The sequence below is a fragment of the Arachis hypogaea genome, chromosome 14 (assembly GCF_003086295.3).
Source record: "Arachis hypogaea cultivar Tifrunner chromosome 14, arahy.Tifrunner.gnm2.J5K5, whole genome shotgun sequence".
Lineage (NCBI taxonomy): Eukaryota > Viridiplantae > Streptophyta > Magnoliopsida > Fabales > Fabaceae > Arachis > Arachis hypogaea.
In genome coordinates, this window is record NC_092049.1 from 112,500,616 (window position 1) to 112,516,986 (window position 16,371).

At 36.7% G+C, this 16,371-nt stretch overlaps 1 non-coding gene across 1 annotated transcript; it reads right to left on the reverse strand.

The window, feature by feature from the left end:
* Positions 1 to 12,855: 12,855 nt before the first annotated feature.
* On the reverse strand, positions 12,856 to 12,963 carry LOC112746726 (small nucleolar RNA R71). Its single transcript, XR_003174594.1, has one exon. It is a non-coding gene; the product is annotated as a small nucleolar RNA R71 (small nucleolar RNA).
* Between the last annotated feature and the right edge of the window lie 3,408 nt (positions 12,964 to 16,371).

The window sequence follows — 16,371 nt, forward strand, 5'->3', positions numbered from 1 at the left end:
TTGATGTTTTAAACACCAAATTCCTTGTCAATCCTTTCGTCAAAGGATCTACAAGATTTTGTTCTGACCTTATAAAATTTATAGATATAACTCCATTGCCAATAAAATTTTTAACATAGCTATGTCTTACTCTAATGTGTCTAAATTTTTCATTATAAACTTGGCTATAAGCCTTTGATAATGTTGCTTGGCTATTATAATGTATAGAGATTGGTGCTATTGGTTTTGGCCAAACTGAAATTTCATATAATAAATCTCTAAGTCATTCAGTTTTCTTGCTTGCTGCTGCCAAAGCAACAAATTCTACAGTCATGGTAGAGTCCGTTATGCAAGTTTGTTTCTTGGATCCCCAAGAAACAGCACCTCTACCAAGGGTAAAGATCCAACCACTTGTTGATGCATGATCTTCTGTATAGTTTATCCAACGGGCATCTGTATATCCTTTTAAAACAGAAGGTTCACCACTATACAACAAAGTATAGTTTATTGTTCCTTTCAAATATTTTAATATTCTTCGAATAATATGCCAATGTTCTTTACTTGGATTGCTTGTATACCAACTTAAGCGACCTAAAGCATATACTATATCTGGTCTAGTATAGGTCATAGCATACATTAAGCATCCAATTATTTTTGCATACTCAATTTGTGAAACAGACGAACCTGTATTGGGTACTAATTTAATACTTGGATAAAAAAAAGTACACCCAAATATCCTTCAAACTCATAAAACCTTTTTAATATTTTTTCTATATAATGAGATTGAGATAATCCTAAATTATGACTATCTCTAATAATTTTAATTCCTACAATTATATCTACAACTCTCATATCTTTCATATCAAAATTACTAGACAAAAAATGTTTAATTTTTTTTACCTCTTCTAAATCAATACAAAAAATAAGTATATCATCTACATATAAACAAATCATAACACCTTTACCATTTTTTAATTTTATTATACACACATTTATCGGATTCATTTATTTTATATCCATTAGTACAAAATAGTTCATCAAATTTTTTATGCCATTGCTTAGGAGCTTGTTTCACTCCATATAAGGACTTAATTAATTTGCACACTTTATTTTCTTGACCAGCAAATATAAATCCTTCTAGTTGTTTCATATACACCTCTTCGTCTAATTCACCATTTAAGAAAGTTGTTTTAACATCCATTTGGTGAATGACAAAATTAAAAATGGAAGCAAGCGCTATAAGTACTCTAATTGTAGCAATTCTTGCTACCGGTGCATATGTATCAAAGTAATCAATTCTTTCTTTTTGTGCAAATCCCTTAGCAACTAATGTAAGACCCACAATTTTAAAAAGTTATTAATAAATTATTTACGATCTATTATATTTATTTAATATTTTATTTTTATAAATTTTTATATATAAGTTAAGTATATTCTTATTTATTATTTAGAGTTCTTATAATTGAAAAATAGTGAATATTCTCTATGCCTTAATTTTAAATATTTAGATTTTCAATCTTTTTTTTCAAATAAAGGAGAATTAATTTACTTATCTCCAATTTTTACTAAATTGGTATCTAAAAAAAATTATTTAAAGATTGGTAATTAGAAGGTATTTTTAGTAATTGATACTTTATATTTAATTTGATTTTTTATTATTATTCTATCTTTTCATTTATTTTATAAAATTATATTAATACCTTAATTTAACACTAACCTACACAAAACTCTAACTCTACAGTCTACACTCACCTCTCCCCTCACCCCTCACACACGGCCCTCACACTCCCACAAGCACACATACGCAGAAACACCAGAAAAAGAAAGAAAGAAAGAAAGAAAGAAAAAGAAAGAAGAAAGGGGAAAGGGGAAGGGGCTGCGGAGAAGGGGAGGAGAGGAAGAAGACCGCGCCAGCACAGGGAGCTTGCCCACCACCGCCGCGTTGCTCAGGACCGCCGCCTTGCCACATCCACCGTCCATCGTGCCGTACCACGCCACGTCGCCGTCAGGAACAGAGTCGCAAGGAGAGAGTGGTCGCGAGTAAGGGAGCAGGTCGCAGGCCTGGGGACTGCTGCACCTAGTCACGTCCCGCTGTTGTACCTGTGCCACCGTCGTCCTCGTCGTGAAGTCAAATTCGCCGTCATCCATGGGGGAGATCCGAGGAAGAGAGTGGGAGAGTGCGCACAGGGGAGGGAGACCGCCGCGCCTTCGTCGCCGTTCCTCGCCTCCTCTGCTGCCGGAAACCGCCAATGAAGTCATTTTTCCCTGGGTGCCTTATCGTCTCTGAAACCTTTGAAATTAGTTTTCCGTCATAGCCTATTAGAGTAACTGAGATGATGGTAATGCAGGGCTGAGTTGTGGTTCTTACAAGCTGAGTTCAGTACCCGTGCATGCGACATCAAGTTGCCGCATCATCAACGGAGTCGCCGCCGTTCTGTTTTCTCGGATACTCGTAGGTTCAGTAAGCCTTTCCCTGTTCTGATTTCTTTTAGTCACTATTCTGTGATATGTTTCTAAGGTCCTTGCAATGTTAATGCTTTAGGTTGAGTATCGGTGCTTGCATGTCGTGTTTGGAGTTTTCAGCTACTTCATTTTACTATTCCAGTAAGTAATTAAGTTTTGAAAACTCTTGCGTTAGTTTTCTGTTGTGTTTGGTTATAGACTCTGAGGCTTGGTAACATAGGTTCGAGTTCTGAATATTGCATGTTGCATAAATGTTGCTGTGGTTGCTACAAGAATGATTTGAGCTGAGATTTGCGGCTTCCGTTGACCGCGGGCTGAGAGAAAGGATTTTTCTATGATGCGTTGGGTTATGAGACTCGACTTATCGAGGTAGGGGCGTTTTCTTAAATTCATTTTACTTTTAAGAGTTGTTATAAATCGATAATAATATGAAAAATATATTTTTATAATTACATGAGTTTTATGAATTGAATTGAACTATTTGGATGGCTGTGATTATTTATTTGACTGGTCTACTGAATTATTGAGGAAGCTAGTTATTTTGATTTGCTATTTTGGTTTGTTAAGTTGGTCGTTATCGAATTGATTTTCCTTGAATTACTGGAAGATGTATAATGTTGAAATTTGGTTTGATTTGGAAAGGATTTGATATTGAAAACTAGTTGAGAATGGGTTGAAAAATGTGGTTTTGATGGGACCCACAAGGGTGGCATAGTCCAAATTTTAGAGGAGATGATGCCCAAATTTTTATAAAAATTGGAGACTTTGTTTAAAAATTGGTTATTCAAAAAGATTTAGATTTTCAAGGATTTTATAATTTGATTTTTGGGAATTATGAAGAAAAAGTTTACGTTTGGTGCTTGATTTATTTAGAAAAGAAAGAATTATATTTTGAATTTGAATTATTGAAGAAAGTAACAAGTGGTATGATGAGAATGAGTGTGAGAGTGAAGATTGATTTTTGAGTATGATTTTTGAATAATTGAATGATAATGAGGATGAACGTGAAAATGAGATATGAATTAGTATCAGAAATGAAAATGATAATTATGAAAAATTATTGAATATATTGAGCTTGGGGCGTTGTCTCCCCCATGTCAGCTTGGGGTATTGTTTCTCCCATGTCAGCTTGGGTATTGTTTTTCCCATGTCAGCTTGGGGTGTGGTCTCTTCTCCCCATGTCAGCTTGGGATTCGTCCCATGGATATATTTGAGCTTGGGGGCGTTCTCTTCCCCATGTCAGCTTGGGGATTCTCCCCATAGTGTAGTTTTGAACTTGAGAACATGTCAGGATGGCTACGTAACCGACAGTTGATATCAACAGCCATAGGATAGGCATTCATCATATGCATTTGTATACTTTGCTTGAGTTTGAATTTGTTTGGGTCTGCCTAATTGCTTAATTGTTATTAACTGCTATCTGAACTATTTGCTGTAACTGTAATCTATACCTGTGTTTTCCTTGTATGTTTTTGCTTGTGTTTGTTTCTATTGTGGTACCTTTGAGTTTGGATATTGATGATGAGATGATGATTTGGTTGTGGAGTTGTTTGAGTCACTTTTTCTTGAAAATCCATTTAGAACCAATGGCCTTTGACCCATGATGAAGATCCACTAATTTTCAAGTGTTATTTCTCATTACTGAGTCCATTTCATCTTGTATTGCTTCTTTCCAAAAATCTGAATCTCAAGACCTTAGCCTCTTCATAAGTTTCTGGATCACCTTCCATATGAAGGCATATAGGTGCAATGCCATCTATTGATTCTCCTGTCCCTTTCACAAGGAACATAAAGAAATCTGGTCCATAAATCTTTGTTTTTCTTATTCTTTTACTTTTTCTAGGTTCAATATTTTCAACGGATTTATTTTTTATATTTTCTTCTATTTTTAAGTAAATTTTATTTTTAGGTGTTGGAATTGAAATTAATCTATCTTCTAAAAAAATTGCATCTCTTGATTCAATAAAAGAAAATATATTCTATACCTCTTTCTCCTAATTTCTTTCTTTTAGGTTCAGGAACTTTTACTATTTCTCTATAGCCCCAAACTTTAAGATATTTAAGATTAGAATTTTTATTCTTTCAAAATTCGTATGGAGTTATTTTATTCCTTTTATTAGGAATTCTATTTAAATATCTTAAAGAAAATATATTCTATACCTCTTTCTCCTAATTTCTTTCTTTTAGGTTCAGGAACTTTTACTATTGCTCTATAGCCCCAAACTTTAAGATATTTAAGATTAGAATTTTTATTCTTTTAAAATTTATATGGAGTTATTTTATTTCTTTTATTATGAATTCTATTTAAAATATAACAGGCAGTTAACATAGCCTCACCCCAATAACTTTTTGCTAGACCAGAATAAGATAGCATAGCGTTAACTATTTCTTTCAGTACCCTATTTTTTCTTTCAGCAATACTATTCTGTTGTGGAGAATATGGTGCAATGGTTTGATGAATAATACCAATAGACTCAAAGTAACTAGGATTATAATATTCTCCTCCACGGTCAGAGCTTAAGCATTTAATAAAGGTTTCATGTTGCAATTCAACTTCGGTTTTAAAAATCTTAAATTTATCCAAGACTTCATCTTTAGAATGCATCAAATATATATAATAATATCTACTAAAATCATCAATAAAAGTTATAAAATAATTCTTTTCACCTATAGTAGACCAACAATGCAAATCACATACATCAGAATGTACTCATTCTAATAACTTTGAATTTTTTTGTACTCTTTCAAAAGAAAATCTTGTTATTTTGGTTAACATACAAGTTGTGCATACATCTGAATTTTTAATTGATTTTGGAATAAGATTATATTTTATCATATCATCTAATTTATAAAAATTAACATCTCCTAAATAATTGTGCCATAAATCAAAGGACTCAACAATATAAACAAAAATATTATTATTGATGAGTTTGAAAAACTCTAAATTTAATTTGATGATGAACAAATATTATTAATTTAATTAAAATACAAAATTGTTAATTTGATTCTAATTAATATGTATTGATAAATAATTTTGCAATGCAGATTTTGGTGTTGGGCCGAAAAATATTGGCTAGCCCAATTCATATACTCAGCCTTGGTATTAAATTTATATGGCTGAAATCATGGTTGTGTTAGTTGGGCCAGAATGTGTGAAATAAGCCCAATTAATTTTATCATTAGCTTTGATACAAACAATCAAAGAAGTGTGGCTGAATTATTATTCTTGGATGGGCCAGATTCAATTCACATTATCATTAGCCCAACTCAAATCTTGGTTGGATACTCCAATGCTTGATCCGAAACCAAAACGAGAAAGAAAGCAAAATTGCTTCATACTTCCAACAGATTCCATTTCTTATTGTGGGATGGATTTCAAATTTTAATTTGCTAGTATTGAAAACATAAATGAGAGAGAGAAATTGATTTGGTAGTTTTAATGACTCTACACGCTACTCAGCAAAGGGAAGTGGGAAACTTGAGTTTACTTTTGTTCTCTCCCTTTGTTACATTAATTGTTGCTCAAATCCATTGAATATTTCCTTTCTTCTCTCTCTACTCTTTCTTCTTCCTTCGATCATTTCAACAGAGAAAGCATGGAAGCTAAAGCTAGCTACCGAAGAGATGAAGATGCAAGTAACAAGACCATCACAATGATGGCAAGAAAAAGAAAACAAAAACTATGTTGTGGCTAAGATTCTCATCACTTATGGTAAGATTTGGTGAAGAGATCTTGGCTTCTCCATACCAAAAATGGTTGAAGAAGATCTCGGTCAGAGAAGAAGGTCCTTGGAGGGATGGCTTGACTCTAATTCTGCTCAACCACCACAGAAGGTAGCTACAGTGGCTACGTGATGGAAGAGACAGAGATTGGAGCAGATGAAGCTATCATCATCAAGCATGCATCAAGGGCTAGGAGTTCATCTTAGAGAGCAAGGCAAGATGGAAAGCTCGGATTGATGACTGTTGGTGACCAAGAAAGAACCAGAAGTAATTGCATGTTTGTTATTGCATTCGGTTACTTCTCATCTTTCTCTGGCCGAACCGGTTTGCATGAAGAAGAAGAAGATTAGCTTGGTTTGTTTGGTTTCAACCGTGGAGGCTTCTTTCTATAAGTAAGGGTGAACAGCCAGGGTTTGAAGCAAGGAGTGAGAGTGCAAGGCACAGAGTTCTCAGAGCTACCTAAGCTAACAGAATTTCTTCTCCTTCAATATTTTCATTTTGTAATTTTTCTGTTTAATTTTGTCTATCTTGAGTCTCATGGAAAAAAGGCAAACAGTGAGGTTTGTAAAGAAAAAGCCATAGAGCGGAAAAAGGCAGAGAGTGCAAAATTAAAAGAAAAAGCCATAGATGTCCTTAGAGGTCCTTTGTACATCTGTGTTGTGTTTCATGATTTTGTGGAAATCTTCTTGCAAGTTGGGTTAGCACTTAGCATATTGAAAGCTTGGCAGTAACCAAGTCAAGTTCAAGATTGGGGTTTTAGATTCTGGACTTGTTCCGGATAGGAAGGGTAGTTCCTAGGGAGAATTGGTGTCTGTAATCAAATATGATTATAGTGAAATTCCATCATTGTTGTGACGGAGACTGGATGTAGGCTGCACTGCACTTAGCAGCTGAACCAGGATATATCTGGGTGTAATTTTCTCTCTCTTCTACTCCATTTCTATTTCTGCTGCACAAGAGATAAAACTGGAAAATATCTCGTGCCAGGTCACGAGATAAAAAGAAAAGTCTCGTGGCTGGGTACGAGACAAAAATCAAAAAGTCTCCAGAAGTTGTTTTAAAAGACCAGCAAGTGTTATCAAGTGAAAGAGGGGGCTAAGATTCAGCCCCCCCTTCTCTTAGCCACTGAAACCATCAATTAGTATCAGAGCTTGGTCTCAAAGAGATCAAGCTTTGCAGCTTGGAGAAAAGATCCAGATGGCAGAGAACAGTGACTCAACCCTGGTGTCCTACAACCTGACAGAAGGACAGTCAAGCAACAGACCTCCTCTTTTCAATGGAAAAAACTACACCTATTAGAAGGAGAGAATGAAGATTTTTGTGTAAGCAGTAGATTACAGATTGTAGAAGATCATCCTTGAGGGTCCACAGTTTCCAACCACTACAAGTGCTGAAGGAGTTATCTCACTCAAACCAAAAGCCAGCTGGACTGAAGAAGACAGAAAGAAGATGGAGCTCAATGCCAAGGCTATCAACCTGCTCAACTGCGCTATCAGCTTCGAGGAGTACCGACGGGTATCACGATGCACAACGGCAAAGGAAATCTGGGACAAACTCTAAATCACTCATGAAGGAACCACCATAGTAAAGAAGACTAGGATAGACATGTTGAATAGAGAATATAAAATATTCTCAATGAAGGAAGGAGAATCAATAGATGAAATATTTGAAAGATTCAACATCATCATTGTTGGCTTGGATGCTATGGGAATAACGTATCCTGATTCTGTGCTTGTGAGGAGAGTTCTAAGATGTCTTACAAAAGAGTGGGAAACAAAAGCTTTAATCATATCTGAAAGTAGTGGTCTAGATTCCATGACATATGATGACTTGAGAGAAAACCTACTTGCTTTTGAAAATACTTATTTGAAAAAAAGATTAAAAAAAGAAAGGAATTGCTTTTACATCTGTTACTAACCACCTGGATGATGAATCCAGTGATAACTCTTCTGAAAATGAATTTGTGTTGTTTGCCAAAAAATTCAGGAAAATGGTAAAGTTCAAAGAGAGAGGCAAAGGAAGCAGCTCTAGGAAACAAAGAAAAGATCTCAGCAAGGTGACATGCTATAATTGCAAAGAAATTGGGCATTTCAAATTTGATTGCCCTAAGTTGAAGAAAGAAGAAAAGCCAAAGAAGGGAAGGAAGAAATGGCTGATGGCCTCTTGGGAAGACTTAGAAAACGATTCTAAAGATGATGAAGAATCTGAAACCAAGTTCAACCATGTCTTATGGCTGACCACATTGAATAGGTAATCATTCCTAACCCGGACACTGAATCTCTTCATCTTATGATAGATCATCTTTCTGAAAAATAAGATGCTTCTTGCTGGATAATCAAAAACTTGAACAACAAATCACCTTTCTTAAAGAAGAAAATAGTTTTCTTAAAGAAAAAGTAAGGGAGGTCGAAACTGCTTGTGAACTTGTTAAAGAAAATAAGCAGTTAAAAGCCCAACTTAGGAGCTGTGTAATGAGTGGATAATTTATACGCTTTTTGGCATTGTTTTTAGTATGTTTTTAGTAGAATCTGGTTACTTTTAGGGATGTTTTCATTAGTTTTTATGCTAAATTAACATTTCTGGACTTTACTATGAGTTTGTGTATTTTTCTCTGATTTCAAGTATTTTCTGGCTGAAATTGAGGGACTTGAGCAAAAATCAGATTCAGAGGTAGAAGAAGGACTGCTGATGCTGTTGGATTCTGACCTCCCTGCACTCAAAATGGATTTTCTAGAGCTACAGAAATCAAAATGGCGCGCTTCCAATTTCGTTGGAAAGTAGACATCCAGAGCTTTCCAGCAATATATAATAGTCCATACTTTGGCCAAGTTTAGATGACGTAAAAGGGCATTGAACGCCAGTTCTACGCTGCTGTCTGGAGTTAAACGCCAGAAACAAGTCACAAACCAGAGTTGAACGCCAGAAACATGTTACAACCTGGCGTTCAACTCCAGAAAGAGCCTCTGCGCGTGTAACATTCAAGCTCAGCCCAAGCACACACCAAGTGGGCCCCGGAAGTGGATTTATGCATCAATTACTTACTTCTGTAAACCCTAGTAACTAGTTTAGTATAAATAAGACCTTTTACTATTGTATTTGACATCCTGGATTGTATTTTTGATCCTGTGATCTCGTTTTGGGGGCTGGCCATTCGGCCATGCCTGGACCTTTCACTTATGTATTTTTAACGGTAGAGTTTCTACACTCCATAGATTAAGGTGTGGAGCTCTGCTGTTCCTCAAAGATTAATGCAAAGTACTACTGTTTTTCTATTCAACTCAACTTATTCCGCTTCTAAGATATTCATTCGCACTTCAACATGAATGTGATGAACGTGACAATCATCATCATTCCCTATGAACGCGTGCCTGACAACCACTTCCGTTCTACCTTAGATTGAATGAGTATCTCTTGGATCTCTTAATCAGAATCTTCGTGGTATAAGCTAGATTGATGGCGGCATTCATGAGAGTCCGGAAAGTCTAAACCTTGTTTGTGGTATTCCGAGTAGGACTCTGGGATTGAATGACTGTGACGAACTTCAAACTCGCGATTGCTGGGCGTAGTGACAGACGCAAAAGGAGGGTGAATCCTATTCCAGCATGATCGAGAACCTCAGATGATTAGCCGTGCTGTGACAGAGCATTTGGACCATTTTCACAAGAGGATGGGACGCAGCCATTGACAACGGTGATGCCTCCAGACGATTGGCCATGCAGTGACAGCGCATCGGACTATTTTCCAGAGAGGATCAAAAGTAGCCATTGACAATGGTGATGTCCTTACATAAAGCCAGCCATGGAAAGGAGTAGGATTGATTGGATGAAGACAGCAGGAAAGCAGAGGTTCAGAGGAACGAAAGCATCTCTATGCGCTTATCTGAAATTCTCACCAGTGATATACATAAGTATTTCTATCTTTATTTTCTGTTTAATTAGTATTATTTTCAAAAACTCCATATCAATCATTATCCGCCTGACTGATATTTACAAGGTGACCATAGCTTGCTTCATACCAACAATCTCTGTGGGGACCCTTACTCACGTAAGGTTTATTACTTGGACGACCCAGTGCACTTGCTGGTTAGTTGTATCGAAGTTGTGAATGAAAAATAATTTATTAAGACGTGCGCACAGAGTTTTTGGCGCCATTGCCTGAGATCACAATTTCGTGCACCAAGTTTTTTGGCGCCGTTGCCGGGGATTGTTCAAGTTTTCGGCAAGCTTTTGGTCCGGTAACATCAGTGCCAAGTTTGATCCGGCAACAACACCAAGTTTTTGGCGCCGTTGCCGGGGATTGTTCGAGTTTGGACAACTGACGGTTCATCTTGTTGCTCAGATTAGGTAATTTTCTTTTTGTTTTATTTTCAAAAATTTTTCAAAAATCTTTCAAAAATTTCTCCTTTGTTTTCGAAAAAAAAATGTTTTCAAAAATATATTTTTCTTCAGAATTTTTAAGAATGAATTCTAGAGTTTCATGAAGCATGTTGAAGCCTGGCTGGCTGTAAAGGCCTGTCTAATTCCTCTATAGGGTATGTCAGGCGTGTCATGTCTGAGTTACATACTAAAGCTTGGCTGGCTATTAAGCCATGCCTGACCCTTTGATTGGAGCTTTAGACTAAAGAGCATAAGATTCCTGGAATTCATATTAAAAATTTTGGAATCCTTATTTTTCTTTTTCAAAATGATTTTCGAAAAAATTAAAAGAAAATACAAAAAAAATCATAAAATCATAAAAAATCAAAAATATTTCATGTTTCTTGTTTGAGTCTTGAGTCAAGTTGAAAGTTTGGTGTCAATTGCATGTTCATCTTGCATTTTTCGAAAATTCATGCATTCATAGTGTTCTTCATGATCTTCAAGTTGTTCTTGGTAAGTCTTCTTGTTTGATCTTGATGTTTTCTTGTTTTGTATCTTTTGTTATTTTTCATATGTATTTTTGCATTCATAGTGTCTGAACATGAAAGATTTCTAAGTTTGGTGTCTTGCATGTTTTCTTTGCATTAAAAGTTTTTAAAAATATGTTCTTGATGTTCATCATAATCTTCAAAGTGTTCTTGGTGTTCATCTTGACATCCATAGTGTTCTTGCATGCATTCCTTGTTTTGATTCAAAAAGAAAAGAGAAAAACATGAAAATGACGTTTTAATTTTTCTCTTTCATCATTAAAAATTCAAAAAATAAAAAAATATCTTTCCCTTTTTCACTCATAAATTTCGAAAATTTGAGTTGACTTTTTCAAAACTTTTTAAAAATCTAGTTGTTTTTATGAGTCAAATCAAATTTTCAATTTGAAAATCTTATCTTTTTCAAAATCTTTTTCAAAAACCAAATCTTTTTCATTTTTCTTAACTATTTTCGAAAATTCCAAAAATATTTTTTCAAAAAATCTTTTTCTTATCTTTATCACATAATTTTCGAAAATAACATCATCAATTAATGTTTTGATTCAAAAATTTCAAGTTTGTTACTTACTTGTTAAGAAAGATTCAAACTTTAAGTTCTAGAATCATATCTTGTGATTTCTTGTGAATCAAGTCATTAATTGTGATTTTAAAAATCAAATCTTTTTCAAAATTAATTTCAATCATATCTTTTCAAAAATATCTTTTTATCTTATCTTTTTCAAAATCATATCTTTTTCAAAAATTTGATTTTCAAATATCTTTTCTAACTTCCTATCTTCTTATCTTTTCAAAATTGATTTTCAAATTTGTTTCAACTAACTAACTAACTTTTTGTTTGTTTCTTATCTTTTTCAAAACTACCTAACTAACTCTCTCTCTCTAATTTTCGAAAATATCTTCCCTCTTTTTCAAAAATTCTTTTTAATTAACTAATTATTTTAATTTTTGATTTTAATTTTATTCCTAATTTTCGAAAATTACTAACCTTTTTCAAAAACTATTTTCGAAAATCACTAACCATTTTTCAAAAATAATTTTCGAAAATTCTCCTTCTCTCTCATTTCCTTCTATTTATTTATTCGTCTACTAACACTTCTCTTCATCTCACATCTCTGCTCTCCTCACCATTGTGTTTCTTTCCTTACATTACATTCTTTTCTTCTTCTTTTCTTCTACTTACATAAGGGAACCTCTATACTTGGATAAAAAGGATCCCTATTATTATTATTTTTCTATTCCCTCTTTTTCATATGAGCAGGAGCAAAGACAAGAATATTCTTGTTGAAGAAGATCCAGAATCTGAAAGGACTCTGAAGAGGAAACTAAGAGAAGCTAAATTACAACAATCCAGCAAGCACCTTTCAAAAATTTTCGAACAAGAAGAGGAGATGGCAGCCGAAAATAATAATAATGCAAGGAGGATGCTTGGTGACTTCACTGCACCTAATTCCAATTTACATGGAAGAAGCATCTCCATCCCTACCATTGGAGCAAACAATTTTGAGCTGAAACCCCAATTAGTTTCTCTGATGCAGCAGAACTGCAAGTTTTATGGACTTCCATCTGAAGATACTTTTCAGTTCTTAACTGAATTCTTGCAGATCTGTGATACTGTTAAGACTAATAGAGTAGATCCTGAAGTCTACAGGCTCATGCTTTTCCCGTTTGCTGTAAGAGACAGAGCTAGAATATGGTTGGATTCTCAACCTAAGGATAGCCTGAACTCTTGGGATAAGCTGGTCAAGGCTTTCTTAGCCAAGTTCTTTCCTCCTCAAAAGCTGAGTAAGCTTAGAGTGGATGTTCAAACCTTCAGACAGAAAGAAGGTGAATCCCTCTATGAAGCTTGGAAGAGATACAAGGAACTGACCAAAAAGTGTCCTTCTGACATGCTTTCAGAATGGACCATCCTGGATATATTCTATGATGGTCTGTCTGAATTAGCTAAGATGTCATTGGATACTTCTGTAGGTGGATCCATTCACCTAAAGAAAACGCCTGCAGAAGCTCAAGAACTCATTGACATGGTTGCTAATAACTAGTTCATGTACACTTCTGAGAGGAATCCTGTGAGTAATGGGACGCCTCAGAAGAAGGGAGTTCTTGAAATTGATACTCTAAATTCCATATTGGCTCAGAATAAAATATTGACTCAGTAAGTCAATATGATTTCTCAGAGTCTGAATGGAATGCAAGCTGCATCCAACAGTACTCAAGAGGCTTCTTATGAAGAAGAAGCTTATGATCCTGAGAACCCTGCAATAGCAGAGGTAAATTACATGGGTGAACCATATGGAAACACCTATAACCCCTCATGGAGAAATCATCCAAATCTCTCGTGGAAGGATCAACCAAAGCCTCAACAAGGCTTTAATAATGGTGGAAGAAATAGGTTTAACAATAGTAAACCTTTTCCATCATCCACTCAGCAACAGACAGAGAACTCTGAACAAAAAACCTCTAATTTAGCAAACTTAGTCTCTGATCTATCTAAGGCCACTGTAAGTTTCATGAATGAAACAAGGTCCTCCATTAGAAATTTGGAGGCACAAGTGGGCCAGCTGAGTAAAAGGATCACTGAAATCCCTCCTAGTACTCTCCCAAGCAATACAGAAGAAAATCCAAAAGGAGAGTGTAAGGCCATTGATATAACCATCATGGCCGAATCCAAGGAAGAAGGGGAGGACGTAAATCCCAGTGAGGAAGACCTCCTGGGACGTCCAGTGATCAATAAGGAGTTTCCCTCTGAAGAACCAAAGGAATCTAAGGCTCATCTAGAGACCATAGAGATTCCATTGAACCTCCTTATGCCATTCATGAGCTCTGATGAGTATTCCTCTTCTGAAGAGAATGAGGATGTTACTGAAGAGCAAGTTGCCAAGTACCTTGGTGCAATCATGAAGCTGAATGCCAATTTATTTGGTAATGAGACTTGGGGAGATGAACCTCCCCTGTTCACTAATGAACTGAGTGATCTGGATCAACTGACATTGCCTCAGAAGAAACAGGATCCTGGAAATTTCCTAATACCTTGTACCATAGGCAACATGATCTTTGATAAGGCTCTGTGTGACCTTGGTTCAGGGATAAACCTCATGCCCCTCTCTGTAATAGAGAAACTGGGAATCTTTGGGGTGCAAGCTACTAAAATCTCATTAGAGATGGCAGACAGTTCAAGAAAACAGGCTTATGGACAAGTAGAGGATGTGTTAGTAAAGGTTGAAGGCCTTTACATCCCTACTGATTTCATAGTCCTAGATACTGGGAGGGATGAGGATGAATCCATCATCCTTGGAAGACCCTTCCTAGCCACAGCAAGAGCTGTGATTGATGTTGACAGAGGTGAACTAGTCCTTCAATTGAATGAGGACTCCCTTGTGTTTACAACTCAAGGTGACCCTTCTGTAAACATGGAGAGGAAGCATAAAAAGCTTCTCTCAAAACAGAGTCAACCAGAGCCCCCACAGTCAAACTCTAAGTTTGGTGTTGGGAGGCCACAACTAAACTCTAAGTTTGGTGTTGAACTCCCATATCCAAACTCTAAGTTTGGTGTTGGGGAGTCTCAACAATGCTCTGAACATCTGTGAGGCTCCATGAGAGCCCACTGTCAAGCTATTGACATTAAAGAAGCGCTTGTTGGGAGGCAACCCAATTTTTATTTAACTATATTTCTATTAGTTATATGTTTTATTAGGTTCATGATCATGTGGAGTCACAAAATAAATATAAAAATTGAAAACGGAATAAAAAATAGCAGAAGAAAAATCACACCCTGGAGGAAGACCTTACTGGCGTTTAAACGCCAGTAAGAAGCATCTGGCTGGCGTTCAACGCCAGAACAGAGCATGGTTCTGGCGCTGAACGCCCAAAATGGGCAGCATCTGGGCGTTTGAACGCCAGAATTGCACCCTGGAGAAGGGCTGGCGCTGAACGCCCAGAGCAAGCATGGTTCTGGCGTTCAACGCCAGAAATGGGCAACAAATGGGCGTTCAACGCCCAGAACAAGCACCAATCTGGCGCTGAACGCCCAGAGTTGTGTGCAAGGGCATTTTGCATGCCTAATTTGGTGCAAGGTTGTAAATCCTTGAACACCTCAGGATCTGTGGACCCCATAGGATCCCCACCCACCTCCACTCACTTCTTCTCACCCCTCTTTCACATAATCCCATAAACACTCTTCCCCAAAACTCTTCACCAATCACCTCAATCTCTCTTCCCTATCACCACTCCACCACTCACATCCATCCACTCTTCCCCATAAACCTACCTCATAAACACCACCTACCTTCAAAATTCAAAATCAATTTCCCACCCAAACCCACCCTATATGGCCGAAACCTTACCCCCCCTTCCCTATATATAGCCCTCCAGTCCTCCTCATTTTCACACAACACAACCCTCTCTTCTCTTCTTGGCCGAATACACCTATCCCCCCTCTCCTCCATATTTTCTTCTTCTTCTTCATCTATTCTTTCTTCTCTTGCTCGAGGGCGAGCAATATTTTAAGTTTGGTGTGGTAAAAGCATAAGCTTTTTGTTTTTCCATTACCATTGATTGCACCTAAGACCGAAGAATCCTCTAGAAAAGGGAAAGGGAAGACAAAAGCTTCCACCTTCGAGTCATGGGAGATGGAAAGGTTTATCTCCAAAGCCCATCAAAGACCACTTCTATGATGTTGTGGCCAAGAAGAAGGTGATCCCTGAGGTCCCTTTCAAGCTCAAGAAGAATGAGTATCCAGAGATCCGACATGAAATCCAAAGAAGAGGTTGGGAAGTTCTAACAAAACCCATCCAACAAGTCGGCATCCTAATGGTTCAAGAGTTCTATGCCAATGCATGGATCACTAGGAACCATGATCAAAGTAAGAACCCGGACCCAAAGGATTATCTCACCATGGTTCGGGGGAAATACTTAGATTTTAGTCCAGAAAATGTGAGGTTGGCGTTCAACTTGCCTATGATGCAAGGAGATGCACGCCCCTACACTAGAAGGGTCAACTTTAATCAAAGGTTGGACCAAGTCCTCATAGACATATGTGTGGAAGGAGCTCAATGGAAGATTGACTCCAAAGGCAAGCCGGTTCAACTAAGAAGACTGGACCTCAAGCCTGTAGCTAGAGGATGGTTAGAGTTCATACAACGCTCCATCATCCCCACTAGCAACCGATCCGAAGTTACTGTGGATCGGGCCATCATGATTCATAGCATCATGATTGGAGAGGAAGTAGAAGTTCATAAAGTCATCTCTCTTGAACTCTACAAAATAGCCGAAAAGCCCTCTCCTGGGGCAAGGCTAGCTTTTCC